The 10,000-nt window shown below is 41.9% G+C and overlaps 1 protein-coding gene across 1 annotated transcript in view; it reads left to right on the forward strand.

Moving 5' to 3' along the window:
• sema3b (sema domain, immunoglobulin domain (Ig), short basic domain, secreted, (semaphorin) 3B) overlaps window positions 1-10,000 on the forward strand; it is a 110,434-nt gene that overhangs the window by 980 nt on the left and 99,454 nt on the right. The window lies entirely within an intron of this gene.

Below are 10,000 nucleotides of genomic sequence, written 5' to 3' on the forward strand. Positions count from 1 at the left end.
TTCTTGTTAGAGGGAGTATGCAAGTGTGAGGTTTGTTTTCTGTAATTGGATTTTGATCAGCCGGTGATTCATCGCAGCATAAATGAGGAAAGACACAACGTGAGAGAGTTGTCGTGCAAGTGGGACGAGAGTGCATCTTTCCTGATAGTCCACGGTGGAAGTGTGTGTGTGTGTGTGTGTGTGTGGATTGTTATTGCTTTTGCAGATAAACCGTCTCTTCCGATCAGCCTTGAAAAGTGAAGCCAAAGTTATCTTTACAGCTATGGAGCGCATTGACGTTTACATAAGGCTCGGGAAGGCTCATGCAGTTTTTGGCAAAGAAGCTTTTTTCCTGTTGTTTAAGCTTAAAGACGATTTCTCTCCGTGAATTTTAACTGTGCATAAATCAGTGTTTGAATCAAGAAAGTGGTGGAGTTAAGAAGGATAAAAAAAAAAAAATAAGATAGTTGTGCACCTGCGGTTATTGTGCGCCTCGTCCTCGTCCCTCCAACCTGCCACACTCTGCCACTTTGGTCCTTTAATCTCATTTTCTCCTGCCTTTTCTCCGCCTTTTTCTGCAGGTTTTTTGGTCCAATCCCCCCAGTAATGACAGAAGCTTATCCCATGCCGCTGTGTCTCCCTCTCATCCTCTCACCCCCTTTTTTTCTCCTCCTCCTCCTCCTCCTTGTCCTCTCTCCGTCTCTTCATCTCCCTTTATTTTGCTTTAATCTTTTCTCCAAATCTGCTCCTTTTCTCCCGTTTTTTTTTTCTTCGCTCCGCTCCCCTTTTTCTCTTGACTCTATTATTTTCTCTCACTAACTACCATGCAGACCATCAGCGTAGTCTCTTTATGTGTGTGTGTGTGTGTGTGTGTGTGTGTGTGTGTGCGCAGGCTCAGGCTCACATGCATGCATTTTGTCTGTCATCTCACCTATTCAGCTCTGTAATCCCAGGTCTTTCAGGTCTTTATGCCCCCCCACACAGAACCCACCTTGACCTACACCTTAACCCCTCCGTCGCCGCAGTGTGCACGCCGCTCTCCACCTTAACCCTTACTTTACCTCGGCAACAAGGTGCATTCTGGGATGGGAGGAGATTAAAACTTCATTTAGGTGCAGTTAAAGTGGTAATGCACTTTTTTTTTTTGCAGTATTTTTTGCAACATGGTTTGCACAGATTGAAGTTTCAGTGACACACAACACGTTTCTGCTGTAAACTTCAATGGGTGGAGCCAAAGAGCCGCTGTTCTAGCTAGCTAGCAAGCATGCATGGCACAGGAGGGAAAAAACTGAAATCAAAAATATGAATGGCAGTGATTTTTTTTTTTTCATTCATTCACAAACATCCCACACTCGAATATCAGCAGTTCAGATAGAAGTAAGAGCGTTTGTGGTCATCATATTGCCTGCCTCCTCTCTCACATGGTCTCCTTCACCAGGCGTCTTCATGATGTTACATATGGTGCCTTCAAGTGCTTGTACATCCGACGTGGAACATACAAACTGCTGACTTGACTGGCGATCAAGTTCTCTGGTCGGACAAACACAGCGACCTAAACTGTGAAACACGCGCGGCATTAGAAAGACGCTGAAGTTAGCTTCCGATTTTTTTGGCTCTTAAGGGGAAAGTTAAGGGGAAATTAACTTAAAGTGCCATGCGACTGTTTGCCCACGGGATTGTCGGACACTTCTTGATGTGAAAACATTTTAGACATTTTAGGTAAGACAATAACTTTGTCTGACACCCATTATTAAATTTGTGAAACTTTTATTTTATTTGTGAAAATGCTAAAGGGGAGATTTCACCGTTTTTGTTTGATACGTCTAGACTTCATTAGACCAGGTCCAGATCAAAAACCACTGTACCCAGACGTCTCAAATCTGGACTAGATTAATCTGCAGACCCTGAAGATTCATTATAACACATTCTCTGATTTGTGAAACCGTTTTCCTATTTGTGAAAATGCAATAAAGGCACATTTCACTGTTTGTTTGTTTAAGAGCCGAAAAAAATCGGAAGCTAACGTCAGCGTCGTGTTTTTCATGGGTTTTGAACAACTAGAGTTGCTTTCTATTTCGGCAGCAGGATGAAGAGCACAGAATATGAAGTAGGTATTAGCCTTTTGCTTTTAATTCTTTGAAGCTACACATTATTTTCTCGCAAACTCGGCTATCGTCAGTATTTCCGAATTTCCCACTTATTATGATGACCTCAAAGGGGGGCATTTGGCCATTAACTTGTAAATAAGGTAGCCTAAATATAATGTTTCTGAAATGCACTTTAAGGCACTATTATGGCATTTTTCCCTTACATGGCTGCGAGTCATGGTGAAGCCCCGCTGGTCACATGTGGTCACGTTTCTTCGTTTTTCCTCTGCTGTCAACCGGAGCCACATACGACAAAATCAACAAAATCAACTCAAAATGACTGTTTCACATGAGCAATATTAGTGTGACTAAGGTATTCGCTGATTTTTTTTTTCTTGACATGGATACATTATCAACTATGACAGAAGTTTCGCGAGTCTTTCATGAGTGTTTCCTGGATGTGAACAGTGACCGGTGGGGCTTCGATGTTCAATTTCTCTCTCATCTTTCGGTATCAACTCAGCTCACTTACCCTCAACTGATGAGGTTCCACAAACAGCATCCAGGACCATAAACTATCCCAAACACTTGCCCAATGAAAATCCAAAAAAAAAAAAAAAAACAAGTAGCGACGATACCATGAAATAGAGAATCGACATTAGCCAGAATAACTGTGGTTCTTTGGCTCCGCCCACTGAGAAACCACTTGGAGTTTCTGTTGCTGAAGTTGGTAACACTTTACAATAAGAGTGCAACAATTAACGTTAGTTAATGTTAGTTAATGCCGTAATGGTTAATTAACTGTTAGTTAATGATTATTATGGCATTTACTAATGTTAATAATATCTACAATAACCCTTAAATAACATATAAATTAATACCTTAGCATGAACAGCATTAGTACATGATTCTTAGACCCATTAGTTAACAGTTAGTTAACTGTTACTTCATGTTTATTACCTGTTACTTAATGTTAGTTAATGCCGTAATAAACATTAATTGTTGTAGTCTTACTGTAAAGTGTTACCCTGAAGTTTGTGTTTCTGTAGGTGGCGCTCTTTTCTTCGCCCGTTCAGCCAAGGCGGCTTTCGCTGCTCATGCCAGCTACTCAGTTCGTTGAGGGAGGTTTTTCAAATAAAGACCCACCAGACAGAGTGTTCACAACAACAGCAAATACCAAACTGTTTGTGTAAGTTATGTCATTAATCAGTTGAATCACATGAGCAGGTCGGGGACGAGCTGACACGCTACAGCATTACAGCTCATGTTTGCAGAAGGTGGCTCTGTCTGCTGAGGTGTTACGGGCGGCCCGCTGAGGTAAATTTATGGTTAAGGTTTGTGTTCGCTGAGCTACCGCCACACCTAGAAACCCATTAACCCCCCATGTCAGCCCTTCCACTGGCGAAAAATATCCATTAACCTTCCTCTTTACCCATCCCTTACCTTCTAATATCAATAAAGACAGGAAAGAAAAGGTAACAAAAATGTGTAGCCTGCTGCCATAAAGTAAAAACACTGAGCTTGTGTGTGTGTGTGCGTGCGTGCGTGTGTGTGTTACAGCATATAGCTGTGTACACTTTGTGTTAAATGACAAGCGAGGAGATCGTTTTCTCCTCTGGCGCTGTCAGTGTGTGTATAAATGAAATGGTTGTTTTTATTTAACTTGGTCTATTAGGTCTATCATTATTTCTGACTTGGCGGTCTACCCATCTCCTTCTTCATTGTGTGTGTGTGTGTGTGTGTGTGTGTGTGTGTGTGTGTGTGTGTGTTTGTGTGTATTTTGCGGCAGAATGTGAGAGTGGACCGGCGGCTGCAGTTCACAGAGTGAGGCACTTCGTGTGGAGAAACTCTGTGTGTGTGTGTGTGTGTGTGTGTGTGTGTGTGTGTGTGTGTGTGTGTGTGTGTTTGGCGGTGTGGTGAGACTCTGTGTCTGTGTGTGCTCTGGCCTGTGCTGGAATGTTAGCAGAGAGGGAGAGAGAGAGAGAGGGAGGGAGGGAGGGAGAGAGAGAGAGAGAGAGAGAGAGGGAGGAAAAGACAGGGACAGAAAGCCTGAAAGAGAGAGAGAGAAATGGAGAGAAGAAACTAGAAAGATGGGCTGGAGAGAGAGAGAGAGAGAGAGAGAGAGAGAGAGAGAGAGACTGGGCAGCGATGTCAGTTTTCCTTTGTTTGAAATATTTAATGAGTGTCTCTGCTCTCTTGAAATATTGACTTTTTCCCATATAGCCAGAGGCGACAGACGGGAGCGGAGGTTGTTCTCTCATTCACATAAAAAGCAAAAGGCTGTTAGCATCAAAATTTCATCAGTTTCTTCTCTCTTTTTTTTTTGTTTGCTTTTCCAATCTGGGTGATTAAAAAAATCACGATACATGTCCTTGATGTGGAAGTCACCGTTAACGACTTGTGAAAGGTGTGTGCACCTGTGTGTATGTGTGTGTGTGTGTGATTTTCTGAGGCCTGTTTGCACATAATAGTGTGTGTGCTGTGTGTATGTGTGTGCATCTTTGTGTTGGTGCACTAATCGGGGATAAAGCCCACAGAGCTGAGATCTCATGGTTTTTAGGATGCTTAGGAATCTTCTTCTTCTTCTTCTTCATCCCTAAAATGATCTGTACTCGGGATGCACCAATATGCTATCAATATCAGCGATAAGAGATTAAAAAGGAGCAGCAGTACCAGGGATTTTACTCAGGACTAGTATCTCATACTAACAGCTTTGAGTACAGGCCAGAAATAAAAGCAACCTGTCCAATATTGGTTACAAAGAAGCATGTACTTCTCTAAATTTGTGGAAAAAAGGATCTTATATCACTTATTTTTTCCAGTGATACGTTTGTCCAATTAGACTTTAGTACTCAGCATGGGCATCAGCATTGAAAATCTGTAATCTTTACCTGAGATACCAAAAAGTCCCTGGGTTATCAGGTTTTTCGGATGGGTTTCATATATTCCATACTGTCCAGGAAGCAAAAAAATATACTGATCTGCCACATGGTGGCGCAATAACAATCAGCTTTGTGTATTTGATGAACGACTCCTGAAGCCTAAGGATCAGTGCTTCTTAATCCAGGAGCCACAGTCCATCTATGTTACACTGCAAAAACTCAAAATCTTACTAAGAATATTTGTCTTATTTCTAGTCAAAATATCTCATTACACTTAAAAATTGGCAAAATTTGCCAGTGGAAAAAGTGAAAATTCACTTGAAACAAGTGAAAATTGTCTAAAAACAAGTTATTTCTGAGGTGATCATGTCTTATTTTAAGTGTAATGAGACATTTTGACTAGAAATAAGACAAATATTCTTGGTAAGATTTTGAGTTTTTGCAGTGTTGTGTTTTACCTGATGGTTTATTACATCCACCTGTAGTCATTTTTTCAGGTCAGATTCAGGTAATTGGTGATAGTGAGCCCATATACTGCCTTGAAATGTGAAACTAAACCTCTGTATTGCATGAATCTTCTTGATGTTTTGAATATTTGCACACACGAGCAGTGAGTCGACGGTGGTATTTGATTTCAGGGGCTGTTTCCCCACTGAGTTTTCCAGTGTGACGTGTGAGTTCAAAAATGGCTGCCGTGGGAATAAGGTCAGCGCAGCTCTTTCCCAGTGCCATCTGGAGACTTCTTTCAATAGATTTATATTGTCGCTACTGGAATGCAAAGTCTATCAATCGCAAAAAAAAAAAAAAGAACATACTTGAGTGTTTACATAAAACCTCATCATCTGATTGGCAACTGTGTGCAGGGAAGCAGATGGAGGACATGCTGGATCTGGGATGGGAAATATTTGAGACATGTTTTTGGCTTGCTGAAAACGGAATACCTATGTTTTGATTTAATGAAAACGGAAAAAAAAAAAAAAAAAAACTATGGGAGTGAGAACAGCTGAGCACCGCGGCGCTGTCGCTGTGCCGCTGAGAGGAATCGCTTGGAGATTTGAGTCCTACTTTGCCACACATAAAAAAAAAAAAAACAGAGAATAATACACTATATTTCACCGAGGCAAACCAAATGATGGATGTGTGATGATAGATTTCTCTGCTAAGTAGCAAACAGAGACGATTTCCTCTTCCAGGGCTTTTCAACAACACTTAATCACTCGGTGCAAGATAAGAGGAGGTACATGGCTTTATTGTTTTGGAAACAGCAACATATGACAAAATAAAACAATACTTTTCCTCACAAGGATGTTCCTCTTAATTTATTTCCACCGTTCAAATGTGTGTGTTACGTAAGAGTGATCCTGTGAGCGCCATAAACCCAGATCACGCAGAGGCTCACCGAATGAAGCATTAAGGTGGGCGTCATGGCCCAGTGGTTTACATTTTACATTACGTGTAATTATCTGGTTCTCACCCAGGGACTGCAACCGTAGAATAAGCTCGATCCCCATAGGACATAACACCAGCGACCGGCAGTAACAAGTAGAAGGCTGAGAAGCACTTGGCAATATCGCCGTAACGTTAGAACGACCGCGTAAGAGCGAAATGCTGGGAAAAGAAGTGAAAATGAGCCAAAGTGAAGAGTAAAAGGGATTTTTTTTTTTAATTTGAGAGCAAACAGGAGCTGGTCTTCTTTGTTAGAGAGAGCCCTCCCTGCCAGTGGAGGGTCGCGGGTTCGATCCCCCTTGACCCCCGATGAGGGTTCATTTACCTGGGACACCTGTGTCCTTTAGCTGCTGCAGGCTCCTCTGTGGCTCAGTGTTTCCCTTCTTGTTTAGGCTGTCACTTTGTTTCTCCTCCTCAGCTTTGATGTGTCTCTGTCATCTTTAAAAATAAAAATTGGAGTTTTTTTTTTTTTTGCATCCAACTGGACGATCTGTATTGTTTCCTGCTTGTCTCCGGGTGCCCTCATTTTTCAACTCGAGGAGAATAAACTGTGTTCAACTGTCAGCTGAGGGGAAATTCACACATGACGGAAGATGGGAGATGCTTTGTGCAGATAGGGCCGATCTCATATTTCTAAAGGACAGATCGTTAGGTGTCATTTGACATGTGTAGATAACCTAATCATCTAGTTAGACTGATTGCAAATGGGTTGAACCTGAGGTCAGCGGGACGAGCCTCCCTAATCCATCACTTTGTTAAAAGAGCAGGGAGACGACAGCGCTCCCAGTCCAGATGACCTGATAAGTGTGGATGCATCTCACCACACTTTAATTTATGTTCAGTCTGTTTAGGTGTGTAGATTTCAAATGATAATGCAGCTCATGGCAAGAAGCCTGTACGTTATTCAAATGAAATCAGGATAGCAGGTTTAATTATGTGACATGTGGGTACAGATTCATTTTAGCGCAAAGTGAATTATTGATAAGCAAGACAAAGAATTTGCCACAGAATATTCTGTGATGTAAGGATAGTTAAGTCTGAATTTTGATGCTCATTTCCATGATCATTTAATTTTACCACTGACATACAATGATATTGACATGAGAATCAAAATGCAATGAATACCTTTGCTTTTAAAATCTGCCAAAAGTACATGGATTATCATTTTAGTCATAATGGGACTTAGTCATAATGGCGCTTTAAGGTGTTCTTAAACAGATAACCAATATATTGATCAGCAATGCTTTGAACAAATTAATAATAAGAAGAATAGGGTCAATAAAAGTGCATAGACTGAAGTGATATTGTGGAAAGGACTGAGCAGGTTAGATATTTTGCATTGATAGTGTAGATAACTGGTGATGGTTAGGTACCTGTGTGTAATAGTGGATAACAGGGTCATTAAAAATAATTTATCTCAAATATCATTGATTGATGGCCAGTGAAACGTTGTGTTATACAGTCAGTGGTGCAGAATCTGACTTCAGCAGCCTTCAACATGCAGCTAGGATTACTTCGGGTTGTGTAAGCAGCTGAACAGGTTTGACTCGTCGGGTAGATGCACCGAATTAAGAGTTATTGATGATTCAGTAGCCAGGTGTCATCAGACGGAACCACGGAGGCAAAACACGAGGACGGGGTGAATTAGGGTTACATAAGCGATTAGGTTCAGGTAATTGAATAGGTTTGTTTGCTTGTACTGATGTCGTAGATAGAAGGTTATTAATGGTAAAGAGGCTCCATGTCATCAGATAAAAGCAGAGTGCCTGAAGAGAGGGTTAGGCTGAGGACAGGACAGACGAGCTCGGTTCACCGTCTGTGAGGCTGTGAGGGGAAAGATGTGTAATGATCCAACCTAAGGGCTCCAGAGGTGGGCTGATTACCAAAAGGTTGCTGGGTCAAATCCCCAAACAGTGAGGGAGTGGGGGACTGAATGATTTATGCGCTCTTATCTTGCCTGAGCCTGGATCTCGGTCAGGAGGAAACGTCAGTAGAGCGATCGAGAGTCCAAAATTAGAAGCAGCAATGTCACAAAATTTCAAGAAATGAGCGCAAAACTCTTCTTTTATATGATAATAGGCAATTAAAGAGAAGATTTTGCACACCTGTGGGTCGGCAGGTGTGTTGGACACTGTCTGCTTCACTTGCAGTCAGAGATATTTAATCACAGCGTTTCACTACTGAGGCAAAATTTGATTTGACGTGGCATTTTGTTATTCTTGTTCATCATGTTAAAAAGTTAAAAAATGGTGAAGTTTAGCCACTGATCAACTTTGAGTTCAGTAAAGCTGGGATCAAGGGTTGCCGCCTAAACTTTGTTTAAGGTTGGGGTGAGGTTTGGACATGCCTGAACAAGAAAACCTTTTGTTGAAAATCAAACCTCATCTCACAACAGGAAACTTCTTGGCATGAGCTGGGAATTGAGCCCGTCTTTCCATCTCCCAATCCGCCGCCACGGCCTCCACACCTTCACTTTCCACAGCATTTCAATGCACAGTAATGTCTGTTTCCAGCTGTTTGTCCCCCCACATAATCATTTCATGGTGGTGAAATCTTTCTCTCACTTTCGTGTGCAGGGAGAAAGTTATTTGCATTTTAGAAACTTAGAGGATTGTAGTTATCCTGGGCGACGGCCAAGACTGAAGCCGCCCGAATATGAAACAGAGTGCTGCTGACACGGAGCAAACATGTTCAGCCAGAATAACCAGAATAACTATCAAAATAACTGTCAGTCTGTCATCAGAAAAAAAAAAAAATGCAAATACTCCATGCCTTAAACAAAATGCACAAGGAGAATTGGGAAGTGTCCTGAATCAATATTTTGGTAAACACAGATTTCTGCTCTCGGGAGTCAGAATGTGTCGACAGATTCTTGATCCCGGACGTCGTCAGAATGCTTTTGCAGCTAAAGGCCAAAACTAAAGACGAACGGCTGCACGCACATTTGAGTAAAAAGATGAAAAAACAGTGTAGGTGCTTGGCTGATGTGCAGCTGCAAAACATCCCTCCTCCTTGCTTTTTGCGAAAGTGCACGTCTGATTCTGGTAAAACCATGTGGAGGGAGCTCATGCACAGTAGGAAGGAAGAGCAACAGGAAAAAAAAAACAAAAAAAAAACATGATTCAGTCGACTCGGAGAGCACAGATTTCTTTTGGCACGCGCCGAGGCTTCACTCCCTGCTTGTCTTGGACTCGCCACGTGCTCCTCTTGGTTCCTCCTTCCTCCACCTCCACCTCCCCTGGCCTCCCACCCTCTCACCTCCTCATCCACCTGGCTTTTATTCCTCGCCTTCGAGCGGTGGGGCGGTGCATATAAAAACAGCTGCTCTACATAAGAAACACCAGCCAGCAGTCGCCATTAATGGTAAATGTGGATCATCTTCGTGAGGTGTTTTGTCTCTTCTTAATTATTCAAGGTTCACGGTTCAAAGTTATCTTTAGTTTTGCAGCCAGCGTTCACATTAGAACAGAGCACAAAAGGACAACGTCAACACAATAAATCACAAAACTAGTGCAAAGAAATATAAATTCATACCGAATACAAATGGCTAAGATTGGGGTCAACCTAGGACAAATTGCAAGAGAAGCAAACTCAACTGATTTTGTA

Source organism: Myripristis murdjan, chromosome 7 (genome assembly GCF_902150065.1).
Source record: "Myripristis murdjan chromosome 7, fMyrMur1.1, whole genome shotgun sequence".
Classification (NCBI taxonomy): domain Eukaryota; kingdom Metazoa; phylum Chordata; class Actinopteri; order Holocentriformes; family Holocentridae; genus Myripristis; species Myripristis murdjan.